The sequence below is a fragment of the Musa acuminata genome, chromosome BXJ2-7 (genome assembly GCF_036884655.1).
Source record: "Musa acuminata AAA Group cultivar baxijiao chromosome BXJ2-7, Cavendish_Baxijiao_AAA, whole genome shotgun sequence".
In the NCBI taxonomy this organism is placed as follows: Eukaryota; Viridiplantae; Streptophyta; class Magnoliopsida; order Zingiberales; family Musaceae; genus Musa; species Musa acuminata.
Window position 1 is genome coordinate 30,631,960 of NC_088344.1, and position 14,429 is coordinate 30,646,388.

The window sequence follows — 14,429 nt, forward strand, 5'->3', positions numbered from 1 at the left end:
CATGCGATGATTCGCCTCCCTGTGGAGTCTGAGAGGATGATGCATGATGAGGTAATATATGGAGGTGGTGTGATATATAGAGTAGACGTGCTGTGGCGAGGCATGGGAACTGCACCTGCGGTGTTGTGGATAACGTAGCCTTTCGGAAAGCCATATAAACAGAAGACGGGGGCTAATGGGAGTCGCACTAACGCAAACAAAGAAGAGTGTTCCAGTTGTAGCTTGTAGATGGATTCGAGGTTTAGGTGGATTGCAGGTCATGTGATTTCTATGTGCTCGACTTGTGGTCCGGAATCAAGTGGGACTATTGAGTTGCAGCACTCATTGGATGCATTTGTACGTAGGAAAATTCTATGTTAAGGGAAGCTTTCGAAAGCCGCAACTTAATCGTGTCAGATAAAAGCAACACGCACTTGCCTCTATCATTCTGCTAAGTTCTAGCCTTTAGAAGACGCGTCCAAGTGGACTGCAATCGGTGCTTGAAATCTTCACGCAGAACATGCATCGAAGAGTAGAAAAGCAGGACGGTGGCGTTGTGAGAGAGACAGAGAGAAAGCACCGGTCATTTTCCTTCGGTCGCCGTTTGTCTCCGATCGTAGCACATCTACTTCAGTGGTGTCCCTCTGCTTCCTTAGGTCATAATTTGGTTAGGTCAAGTAGTGCTGTTTTCCATGTGTTTCGAAGGCCTTTAATCCCATCCCGATTACAATTCTTCATTGAAAGTAAGATTGTATCTATTAGATTGGTAGAGCAGTGACCTAAACACTTCAACTAAAATCAACACTCATCAAATGGGATAATTCTTCCATGGCCCAAATCTCCTCTTCTTAATTCTATTCCAATATATTTTACTTTTTAACAATCGAAGTGTCCTACGAAAAAAAGAGAGTAAGTCTAGTTCTTTGAAGGAAAGAGAATAAGGTGGTTGATCAACATTTATATCGAATGGATGCCGAAAATATTGAGAATCTATATGTTGGGATGATGTATATGCTATCACTATGTTTTACAATATTGCTACAATGGATAACAAGTAATATTATAGTTATTTCGATTGATACATATGATTTATTAGTACATTATTGTACAAGTGATAGGTTGTAGGTTGAAAAATGTGAGAACGTATAAAGTGTTATGAATGAAAGATTAAAACATACGTGATGTAGGTTAATCACAATACATTGAACTTTAATCTCATCGTCATCAGTGATTTTTTATGGTAGTCTATGATATCATCAACAACCATAGGTGATAGAAAGCTTGATCAAATTTCATTGATATGATCTCTATATATATAGGCTAGACGAAAGGCTTCGATTGGAGAAAGGAGCAGCAGTCAGTGACAGAAGTAGGGGTTGTGATCAATGAGAAGGAGGATGATCAGTCGCTTGTTGTCATCAAGGAGATATCACTAAACAGTGAGGAAGGAAGGATAAATCTTGCTCTAAGAGAAGAGATGTTGTGATACCATGATAGATTACAATGTGATAAAAAATTTTGATCAAATTTTATTAATGCGATATCTATTAATAGAGGTTAGAGGAGAAGATTTTCTTTAACAAAATCAAATTAGGCAAGAGAGATTGTCGCATGCAGAAATCTTATCTTCTATCAATAGGAACATCTAAATCATGCATGTAACTGTCACGCAGGTCATGGTGACATGCATCGTCATCCGTCGTCATATATGACGTAAGATGTCCCTTTCGTCAACTGACACGTAGGTCAAACAAGATAAAACTCAGTGCATGATAACAAACAGGTGGTGTCCATAATCGAAGGAAGTCTTAGAAGAGTTGAGAGACGGCGAGAGTGTGGGTTTGGTAGATACAACAAGTGCTACATGAGTGCATGACTCGAACAGCGATTCAAAAGCCCACGAGCACATCTACCTCCTTTCCCTGTCTCTAATTACCCACTTACACTCTTCGTCCTCAAATACTATTATCGTCTTTCTTCTTAGCTCGGCGTTAGATAGGTTGTTACGGTTCACATGCATAGGAACCTTAACCACAAGTCAAAACATCCTTCTTTTGCTATATGTACTCCTTTCCTGGAAGACTTGGGATCTTCATGCAGGTGGTACTTCCTGTATCATTTCTTTTGTAGGTCCAAACCCCAGACACGAGAGAGGGAGAGAGAGAGAGGGAGAGGGTTTGCAGGTCGTGTTGAAGGTTTGGGCAAAAGATCAACCCAGCTGCCGGATTGATACCATTCATTCATTGTTGGGTGAGCGATATCCATGCCTTGCTTGTGTCAGGTGATCAGTCCTTGCGTTATCGACCTTGTGTTCGTTGTCTGTTCGACCTTGAATATGAAGGGCAGGTAAGATGCTATTTTCGATTTATAGTTGACTGCTTTAGGATTCAACTGAGATAGAGCAGATCAAGCTGCAAGTTCAACAACCACATATGGCCTATGAAATTAACGAAAGCATAGGATTTCAGTGTATATATTTATATGCATCTAAGAAACACCATTGTCATGCAGAAAGCATAAGAAATTAGGTGGTTCACTGCAGTTAGGAAATACCTGACCAAATTTTCTAGGATTACTTGAATGAAACCTGATTTATTACAAGCATCTTGATGATCAAAAATCATATGGAAGCATATCTTAGTCAATATTCTGATCTTGGTGCAATTATTCTATGGTCCAGTCTTGAGTGGGGGCAGGGAATCAGACATATCCATGAAAATTGTTAGCAATATATCAGTTAATAAGCATATATTAACTACAACTTTATTAGTTATATTCAATTGCAGGAAACAGAGTAAAAATTTCTTATCATCTCACAAAAGCAAGCAAAGCAATACACTTTCATTCCCACTTCTTTTTTACTATCTCTATCTCTCTCTCTCTCTCTCTCTCTCTCTCTCTCTCACACACACACACACACACACACACACAAAGATACACACGCATTCGTATGGAATGATAGATGAGACCGACGATAGATCGGAGGTGGTAGATCGTGAAGGACCTTTATGAGGCAGGACAAGGATCTGTGACGAGCTTTCATGTAGCAACTTGATCAAACAGGGATTCCTTGGAAGTGAGAGGTGAGGTCTCTCAACTTTTTATGGGGTCTCATATTAGAGTAATGATTGTCGGCAAGCAGCTTCCATCCTTCTTATGCGTCGCTAGTTGCCAAACCCTCATTCGTCGTAGAACACCGTGCCACGGTGCCTACCTTTCAATCTTCTCTCTGCTACCGTAGCTACTTCGAGGCGATGACCAGCCTCTTACGTTGGTACACGTGCATGCATGCAAAACAAAGGTGGCTCCTTGGCCGACCATATCTAACCATTAGATCTTGTGACAGTTAAACTAGTGAGATAAAGTGTACAAAATGCTTAGCCACAAAGTTGTTCCCTAATTGACGTGCCACTACATCAATCATGTACAAAATGTTTCATTTAGGGGTAATAACTAATCACATTGCCATGGCGTAGATGATCACTAGGGAGGGAAAGCATCACCATTGACTGTTTCTTTCGTCGAGTTATGCGCATCTTTTCGGTTCGAATTAGATGTTGATTTATCCCCCAAAAAAAGGGTATATTCGAAAATGCTTCATTTGGCCTAGGAAATCACAGAATCCTCATAGGTTCTGTAAGAAAATTGAGTCGATATTTATCTCAAAATTCTTCTACTCATCTATTCTCTCTCCCTCTGATTTCATGATCATGATTAACACTTTCCTTAGAAGTTGGATATTATTTATGGGAATCTTATCGTTATATTCCTACAAGTGTGAGTATTTTTTCATATCTAAACAAGATTTGGAATCCTATATATTTGTCTTGTGATTAGTCTTTGTATAAAGGCTTATTAATTAGTTTTAAATCTATAAATTCCAGATATAATCTATCTAATATGCATTATATTGACTTAAAGCCAACTTAATTGAGTTTCTAATGGATAGATAGGTGGGATTGATCTCCAATGAAGCTTATCAGATCTTTTTACCAAAAACTTAATGGAATTGAATTGGGAATCGTATCAACTTCATTATACTTTGCATTGGCTTGTTACCTAAAAATATTTTTTATTTTGTTTCTCGTGATTATGTTTAAATTATCTTTTAAAGGATTTTAATATTTTTATTTTTATCTTTTAATGAATTAATTAGATAAAATTTCAGAGATAATGATCTATTGGTTTAAATTATTAATTTATACATATAAATATATGACATATGTATGTATAGATTCATCCAAGTCTTAAGTGTTCAGGTTTATAAGGCTTAGATACATAGTTCAATCTATTTCTTTTTAAAAAGTTCAATATAGTTTTCATTTTTTTTTTTACTTCAATCTTGATTTCTTCTTATTCTATTTGATTTGATCTTGGGCTAATAATATCTTATTATTACTGTTTAAGAAAGAATTGTAATAGTCTTAGGTAAATAAGATAATCTTATTATGATAATTTATATTTTAAAATCTCTTAGGTAAATAAGATAATCTTTTTGGACTATGGATTATAATAGTCATGTTGGTGATTTTAGTATTAAATTTGTCAATAAATCTAACTACAAAATTTGAAAGACTTTTTTGGACTCTTATCTTATAGGAGAATATTTATGGGATGTAGTTGGTAGTAATGCAACAAAAGCTCTAGGTGTTGTAAAATCTAAATTTATATTAAAGAGATCTATCTCTCATGATCACTTTAAACATATTATTGGTTGTCAATTAGTTTTAAAGATTTTAGTCACTCTTAATATATTACTAGAATATGACTCAACTTTAGTATTTGAAGAATAATTTTTTTAAATTTTATCCAATATGATCTTTTAAATTTTTAATACTTTTTAAAGATTAAAAATTTATGTTTGAATATAGCACTCTTAGACCTAGATGGGTAGATTTTTGATGCACAAATAAAATTTATTTTTTATGATCTTCAAAAAGAATATATTTCTTATATTATATTTATTGATAAATGAGTTAAACTATTATCTTTAGTAGAGCTAAAAAATATTTTTATTGCTCATAAATACTTAGCTCATTAAATAACGAGAGTCTCTACTACTAGTCATAGGTGTCCTGTAAGCCAATTACATGAGTGATAACATATGTCACGTGATATAACATAGTCTTTTTTACTTATTATTATGATATTTTCTTATTTTATATTATTTATTGTATAAATATATTATGATGTCAATGGATTTATACAATGAGAATCAGATCGTGATGAGATCACGATAATAAGACATCAAGATAACCAGATAGATTAGTGTATTGTATACCCGTCCATATGATGGAGGCAATTGGTCTCATAGCTGCTCGTGTGGGAACATTAGGGCTACAGTGCAAGTGCTCATTGGAGAATGAGTTTAGTAATTGATCCGCTCACGAAATGTTTGATAGTTGATGATACCTTATTATCAAACAACGATTCCGTCGTCCTAGTAGTATACCTGGTCCTTAGACTTGAGACACCAAGGATATCCTATATGAGTACTCCACTCTTTGATGCCAAACTTATAGATTTGTAAGTTTCAGATCTAGTACAACCGATCATCGGAAGTGACAGCCAACCTTACGAGGGCTATTGAGTGTCGATAGAGGATCATTTACTTTGGGTATCATCTGAGAGGAATATCTCATGTGTTCTTTCTTAGATAAATCCTTAGCCAAGGTCATTCGAATTAAGAGAGAAAGAGTTCTTTGGAAGAATTCGATTAGAGCGAGACTCGAAAAGAAACCGTATAAGCCTGACAACACTATACCTAGTATACGGTCTCTAAGATATTAAATAGATGAGGGTCTATAGGTACATAGTAAGTGAGGACATATATGTCCAAAGGATTGGATTCTCATGTATCGTTTGGGGACTATGGCGTAATGGCCTAATACATTCATAGTCGATTAGTCGAGTGAATTATTATAAAGATAATAATTATAAAGATAATAATTCACTGAGCCAGAAGAAGTTCTGATAGGTCTGACTCACAACCAGCTCGATTTTGGGTATAGAGAGTCATACATATATGGTAGGTGTTGCGACAAGTAGAGATTTGGATATGAGATATCCGTCGGAGCCCCCATTGCTAGTCATATATGCTCTATAAGCCAATTATATGAGTAATATATATATATATATATATATATATATATATATATATATATATATATATATATATATATATATATATATATATATATATATATATATATATATATAGTGATGTCCTTAGATCTATGCAATGAAAATCAAATCGTGATGAGATCACGATAATGAGACCGATTCGTCTTTAAACACAGATTCTAAATAATTCCGGTCATAGGTTACTCGAGAGGGACATCGAGATAACCGGACAGATTGGTATGTTGTATATCCGTCCATATGATAGATGCGGCTGGTCTCATAGCTGCTTGTGTGGGGACAACTAGGGATACAATACATGTGCTCTTTGGGTAATGAGTTCACTAATTGATCTACTTACAAAATGCTAAATGGTTTATAATGTCTTATTGTTAGACAATGATTCCATAGTCCAAGTGGTGTATCTGGTCCTTAGATTTGAGACATCAAGATGTCATGTATGAGTGCTCCACTCTTTGATATAAGACTTATAGGTTTGGATGTCCCAGATCTAGCATAGCCAGTCATCGGGAGTGGTAATCAACCTTACGAGGGCTATTGAGTATCGATAGAGGATCATCCATTCTCAGTGTCAAAAGAGAAATGTCATATGTGTTCTTACTCAAACAAATCCTTGGCCAAGGTTATTCGGATTAAGAGAGAATAAGTTCTCTAGGAGAATCTGATTTGAGCGAGACTCGAGTAGAAACCGTATGGGTCTGATAGTACCATATCCGGTATATGGTCTCTAGGATATTAGATGGATGAGAGACTATAGGTACACGGTAACTAAGGACAGACAGGTCCAATGGATTGGATTCCCCTGTATCGTCTAGGGACTATGGCGTAATGGTCTAATACGTCTGCAATTGATGAGTCGAGTGAATTATTATGAAGATAATAATTCACTGAGCCAAAAGGAGTTCTAACATGTATGACTCACAGCTAGCTCGATATTGAGCCTATAGGATCACACATATATGATAGATATTGCGATGAGTAGAGGTTCAGATATGAGATATCTGTCGGAGCCCCTATCTTATTGGATATCCAATAAGCTACTGAATTATTGGATCCTATGGATAGATCAAATAAGAGCCCATAAGGGATTATTGGATAAAGATCCACTAATCTAAGAAACTTTGGTAGTTGGATGAAGATCCAATACCTAGTAGGGGAGGATCCATTAGAGTTAAGTTGACAGTGGACCTCTATAAATGAGGAAATCAATGATCCATAGACTAGAGTCTTTTACTTGTCTCTCCTATTCTCCTCCCCCTCTCCACCTCGGTTTCGAGTTTTGAGGAGCGTTATCATAGCCCTGCTGTGTGGATCACCGCTAGAGAGAAGGGTGCTTGACCTCCTTCACCCTCTCTTAGAGATCTGTAGGGATATATGGATATACGATCTGCCCATGTAATATAATATATCTTACACGTGGTTTTCTGTTTTATGAATTTTTACACACCAATCTTCACACGATGATGAATATATATTTAAGAATTAGGGATATTATTTTCTGTTCTTCCATTGTGCATGCGATGTCGCCTTCAAGATTTTTCAACATCTATCTCAATGGATATCCAATAAGCCCATAAATTATTAGATCCCATGTATGAAATTCAATAAGAGCCAATGAGAGATTATTGAATAGAGATCTACTAATCTAAGAGGCTTATGTAGTTGGATAAATATCCAATACCTAATAGGGCAGGATTCATTATGGTTAAGTTGATAGGAAACCTCTATAAATAGGGGGGAACAAAAGGCCCATAGGCTAAAGCATTTTTGGTTGCCACCTCTTATTCTCTTCTCCACTTCTCATCCTCAAACAATAGGTGTGGAGATTTGGGTAGCGATTCGATGAGCATCTTCGCAGCCCCTGCTATGTGGATCACTACTAGAGAGGAGGGCGCTTGACCTTCTTCATCCACTCCCACATATCTATAGGATTTAAAGGATATATGATCTCTCTAGGTAACACAACTATCTCACACGTGATTTTTAATTTCACGAGTTTTTTTTGCACCAATTTTCGTATGACTATAAACACCTTTTGGGAAATTTGAGACTTCTATTTTGTGTTCTTCCACTGCACATATGATGTCGCTCCTAGATTTTTCTACATCTATTTCACGGGAAGATATAGATATCATTTTTATAAATAATAATAATAATAATAAAGATAAATAAAAGGATGATATTGGCATAAGTAAGAGCTTTCTTTTAGCAATATAAAATGAAAGAAGATCATGTTATAAGTGTGAAAAGTTAGGTCATATTAAAAAGTATTATTATATTAAAATTTAAGGAGAAAATATTATAAATAATGAAGATTATTCTAATATTTTTATGAAGATTAGGGTAAATGTTTATAATAGAGGTCATGACATCAATCAATTTTGAACATGACTAGATAGTTGATTTAGAATACGACTATTATCTCATTAGTGATCATACTAAATTTATCAATCTTCGTCAATATGAAAGTAATGATACAATTATTATGACAAATAATACTATTTATGAAGTAGAGAAGGAAAATATTATCATAATCTCATATAAAGATAATGATCCTATCACATTGTAGAGTGTGTACTATATTCTTGGTATAAAGAATTTTTTTATTATAAATGTAATTTATATTCTTTTTAGTCCTGACGAAGTTAAGTTTTTTTTACAACATAAAAGAATTAAATAAAAATATAATTCACATTAGTAAAATGTTCAAAGATTTATATATTTTATCAACATATAACTCTTATTTTGATAAGATGAGTATAAACAATAGTAAATCAATCTGATATATTAGACTTGTTCATATAAATTTTTTTAAATTAAAGATTATGATAAAAAAAGTTTAGTTAATGATCTTCCCAATTTTATTACTTTTAGTAGTGATGAAACTTGTGAATATTGTCAAATATGGTAAAGCACACAAATAATCCTTTTGATAAATTACTTTGGAGGTACAAATTTTCCTTAAGAGTTTATTCACAATGATTTAATAGACCTTACTCAAACTCCATCTTATTTAGGATCTTGTCATATGTTTCTTATTATTGATGATTTTACAAGATTTACCTAGGTTTACTTTGTGAAGAAAAAATCAAAAGTTTTTTTAAAATTTTAAGAGTTCAAGTTAATAGTTGAATATATTCTTGAAAGAAAAGATAAGATTAAGAAGAGTTCACTTCTCATAAATTCTTTTCATTCTATAAAGAGCATGACATTAAAAGGGATCTCACTTATGCAAATATACCACAATAAAATGATGTGACAGAATGAAAGATTCAACGTTTTTGGAGACTTATAATGTTCACTTATGTTATTAGTATAACATGTATTTCTTTTATGTTATTACTCAAATGCTTCTTAGGTTAATCAATTTGAGGTCTTCATATTAGCTTATGTTTGGTAAGAACCAAATATTAAATATTTTAGAGTATTTGAATCTTTGTGCTATATTCGCATACCAAACTTAAAGAAAAGCAAGCTTGATGCTAAGGTTAAGAAATTGATTTTTATTGACTATATTGAAAGGAAAATTTATGGTAAATGTATGGATCCACGAGCACATAGGTACGTGGTATCTCTAGATATTATATTTGATGAGATTTTTTTATTATCCTCTATAAGTAATTTTTTTAAAATATCAAACATAATAGTGATAGTAATATATATTCAAAACATAGTAGTTTTTTGATATTTAGTGCTCTTATATATTTTGGCTCATCTTCTTTCTCTTTTGTATCTACTCATGTTATTTTTTCTGATGGAGTAAAGTGATAGAGAGAATAATGATGTTCATAAACAGAAAATTCTAACATTGAAAAAAAAAAAAAAAAAAACAACTACCAAGCTAGCATATTTTAGAGATAAAGATAATGTAAGCATATGTCATTATTTTTTTTTCTAAACTAATCGATGATCTTTAGCTTACTTATTTTAGCGAAACCAAATATGTTAAGAAGTAAGAGGATCCCATGAATTAGGAAATGAAGGCTCTTCATAAAAATAAGATTTGAGATCTTGTGTCAAAACCTATAATTGAATATTTAATTACTTATGAATGAGTCTATAAGATAAAACGTAAGTTAGATGAAAATATAGATTGTTATGAGATAAGACTTATTGCAAGAGGATTTTTTCAAAAATATAGATAAGATTATAAAGAAACCTTTAGTCTTATGGTTAAGATGATATATTTTAGGATGATGATTACTCTAATAGTTAATCTTAGATTGAAGCTTGTCAACTTGATATGAAGAATACCTTCCTATAGGGTGAAATTCATGAGGATATTTATATAGAACAATCACCAAGGTATACTTTTATTTCTAAACCAAATTATGTTTATAAGCTCAAGAAGATGTTCTATAAGCTAAAGCATGCTCTTAGAGTATGGTGTGAAAAAATTATTCGATACTTATATTTTTATAATTATTTTTCTACTTATTTAGATCCTAGCTTATTTATTAAAAATAAAGAAAGCCTATTCATATTACTCTTCTATATGTGGATGGTATGATTATTATAATGACAAAATTTTAAGGTTTTTTAGTGATGTTTCTCTTTGGTTTGAAATAAAATTCTTGGAGAAGCTTAATATTTTTCTTACTTTGGAGGTGATAAATATACAAAAATATATATTTATCTCTTAAACTAGCTATGCAAAAAAAGTTATTAAAAAGTTTAGAATTAATAAAAATAAGAATGTTTCTACTCCACTTGATGCAAATATAAGTTGTAACGATAGTATTGTTCTTTCTGACTCTACGATCTTTTCATGATCTCATTGATGGTCTCATCTACTTAATAAATATAAGATAAGATATTATATTTTTAATTAATCTTGTAAACCATTTTATGTAATTTTTAAGGAAATCACATGTTTGATGCAACAAAGAGAATTCAAAACATGTGAATTATATCCTTCATTTGGGATTATCCTATAAGAAGACCATTCATCTTGAATTGCATGATTACATATATACTAGTTTATGAGGTAATTTAGATAATCATAGATCCAATTTTGACTATATATTTTCATATGATTTTGTGTATATCTCATAATATAATAAGAAATAACAATTGATCTTTCATTATACAATTGAAGCAAAATACAATGTTTCCTTACTTATTGCTCAAGAATATATATATATATATATATATTCTTGAGACATTTAATAGAGGATGTTTACTATCAAATTAATAAATTAACTATTTTATAGCATAATAATTAAAATACCTTAAAATTAGTTACAAATCTAATTTGTTATATAAGAACCAAATATATTGAAATTAAACATAATATCATCTAGAAAAAGACACTTGAAGGAGTTATTAAGGTCATGAAATTAAGAGCAAAATAATATCATAGATATCTTTGTCAAATCTCTTTTCAGAAGATCATTTGAAGATTTTCAAAATAAGTCAAGACTTATCTATGAAAGTATACTTTTAGGAGGTAATATTAAGATTTAAAATATTATCTTTTGGAGGATTTTAAGATTCTTATATTTTATCTTTTACATAAGTTGATTAGATAGAGTTATAGAGATAGGATCTCCTAGTTTAAATTGTTATTCTACACCTATAAATAGATGATATTTATATGTGTAAATTCATTCAAGTCTTAAGTGTTTAGACCTATAGAGCTTAAGCCTATAAGTAGTTTAAAATCTTTAAGTTCAATATAACCTTTTTTTTTTGTTTTTTTACTTTTGCCTTGATTTTTTTTTCTTATTTTGTTTAATCTTGGACTAGTAATACATTATTATATTATATATGATTTCTCCCTTTCTTCATAGATTATGAAGATATTTAAGGATTAATCTCTGATTACCTAATTGAGTGAAAGTATAATAATTGAGATTGTTAATTCGAGTTCCTAAAGAAGATATTATTTGCCTTAATTTCATAGGATTATGAAGATAATTGAGGATTTTAATAAATGTAGGATCCTTTTCCATAAACTTGGTTGGATAAAAATCAACCCATCACAAAAATTTCTCCTTTCTCACACAATACTTTGATTTTACTATGATGTCTTGTAATCTCAATTCAAGATGTTTTCAAAGTACATAAACTAGCTTAGATCCTTAGGATTCTTTATAGCAAAAGATGTTTTTTCCTCTGGCATTAAGATCTTTCTCTTATTCTCTTAATCGATTGTCTCTCCATAATATATTTACACCATTTGCTAGATTTAATGTTTTTCTCTCTGAGAAAGATGTTTTCAATGTTTTTTCTTTTGTTATTTGATGAATTAGGCTTCATATTTAAAATTTATCTTCACTCTATACATATGCCTATATTTCTTGAACAAACTTATTCTTGCTCTACTATGGGGGAAGTCATAACCTATCATTCATGCAATATTCCTACTAAAAATTTTTTTTTTCTTCATATGATATTTTAGTTTATGCTAAAGAAATTTTAAAATGAAACAAGAGATAATTTCTTAACTCTAGGGAAAATATATCCACTCCATTAATGTGATTTAACTTAGATTTATTGTTTACTAGCTATGTTCCAAGTATGATAAGAGATTAGGTGACAAGTAGATATGCCAATGTGATTTCATGAATGAGTGATTAAACTAAAGAATTAGACCTTTAGAAATCCATAATGCAAATTGAAATAGTTTGAGAAATCCATGATAATAAAATTTTGGGACAATGTTTTGGTTCCATGTTAGGAAATAATTCTTTTGAGGTGAAATTTTGGTGGACCCAAAATAATTTAGAAAGGAGAGGATAATAAAGGAGATATCTAACCCTTAAGAATTTAGTTTTCTCTTATATTCTCCTTTAAATTGAACTTTGTAAAAAAAAAGAAGGGTAAAACCTAAACTATCATAATATATAGTGATTTTGGAAGCTTCATAGCTTTTTTGAACTATTTATAATAATTACTCATGTGCTTGATTTAATCATTCACGTACAATTTGATTAGTTAAAAAACTCTTAATTTGAGTCATAAATTAAAACTTTCTCTTGTTCATCTTCAATCACAAAATCAATCTAATTCTAAAATTTACATGTTAATAATCTTTACACTTTTGACATATATAAAAAGTTCATATAAGGTTCTCTTTACACTTTTGACATATGCAAAAAGTTCATCGAGGTTCTTCGAGCTTTACAACTTTTAGGTTTATAATTTTTTCAAATTATATTAATCTTGAATAGGTCTTCAATTATGATGGACTTATTTTGATTTTATAAACTTTTACTTACGTACAAATTTCTTCTCTTTCAAAATTATAAATATTTATATATAATTTTAAATTAGGTCTTCAATATATATATATATATATATATATATATATATATATATATATATATATATATATATATATATATATATATATATATATATATATATATATGTATGTTAAGATCGAAAAGCCAACGAAGATGAGTAATAAACGAAGGACTGCACATTTGACACGGCTTGGCATGGATAAAGCACCCGTTAGTAATTTACTCTCATCCAAATGGTGGAAGGTATGTGAAACATCTCAATTATTTGTGAAAGTGTATTATCTTTTCCATATTTTAGCAACTTGAAACTAAATCTATATACTGTAATTAGTTATAATGAATGATTCATTACTTGTCATCGTCTTTTTGTTTTGTTTTTTTTTTTCGTTTTCTCCTGTATTTATGCTGTAATAAAACAGAATGAAAACCTTAAAGCATGCAACTTTGAAATTGATTGCTAAGGTTGTACCACTAAAAAATTGCTCATGTGGGGCAACTCATAATTAATGATGGAGGAGTTCAGAGAAATACCGATCACAGAGATCAGACAACAGATGAGAAGGATGTGGCAATCAATGTAACATATTGTGATACTATATTTGTACAAAACCTGATTTGTATTGAGTTGGAATCAAATTTATTTAAGCCACTTAATGATTTCATTTGGGTTCGATAATCATATATCATAGATTTAATTAAATTTACTTAAATTGTGTGGTATCTAAATAATCAATCTCTTCAAAATTTTTATGATCCCTTAAGGATTTTTGTAAAAAAAATAATGAATAAAAAAAAATATTTAACTCGAGATTCCACAAGTAAATATATCAACAATCACTTGATAAATAATATAAATTATAAATATATACTTAGTAAATTACAAACATTAATCCTTTTTATTAGAATTTAAAAAATTGGTAGATTGAATTAATTATAATAGGGGTTATATTTTTCATTAATTCAACATAGATGGAAAGAGGATCATTGCAAAGACAACGATGTGCTAATAGTAAAATAGAATTCCAAGCCAAATCATCACGGTAGCAACCTCCATATTAC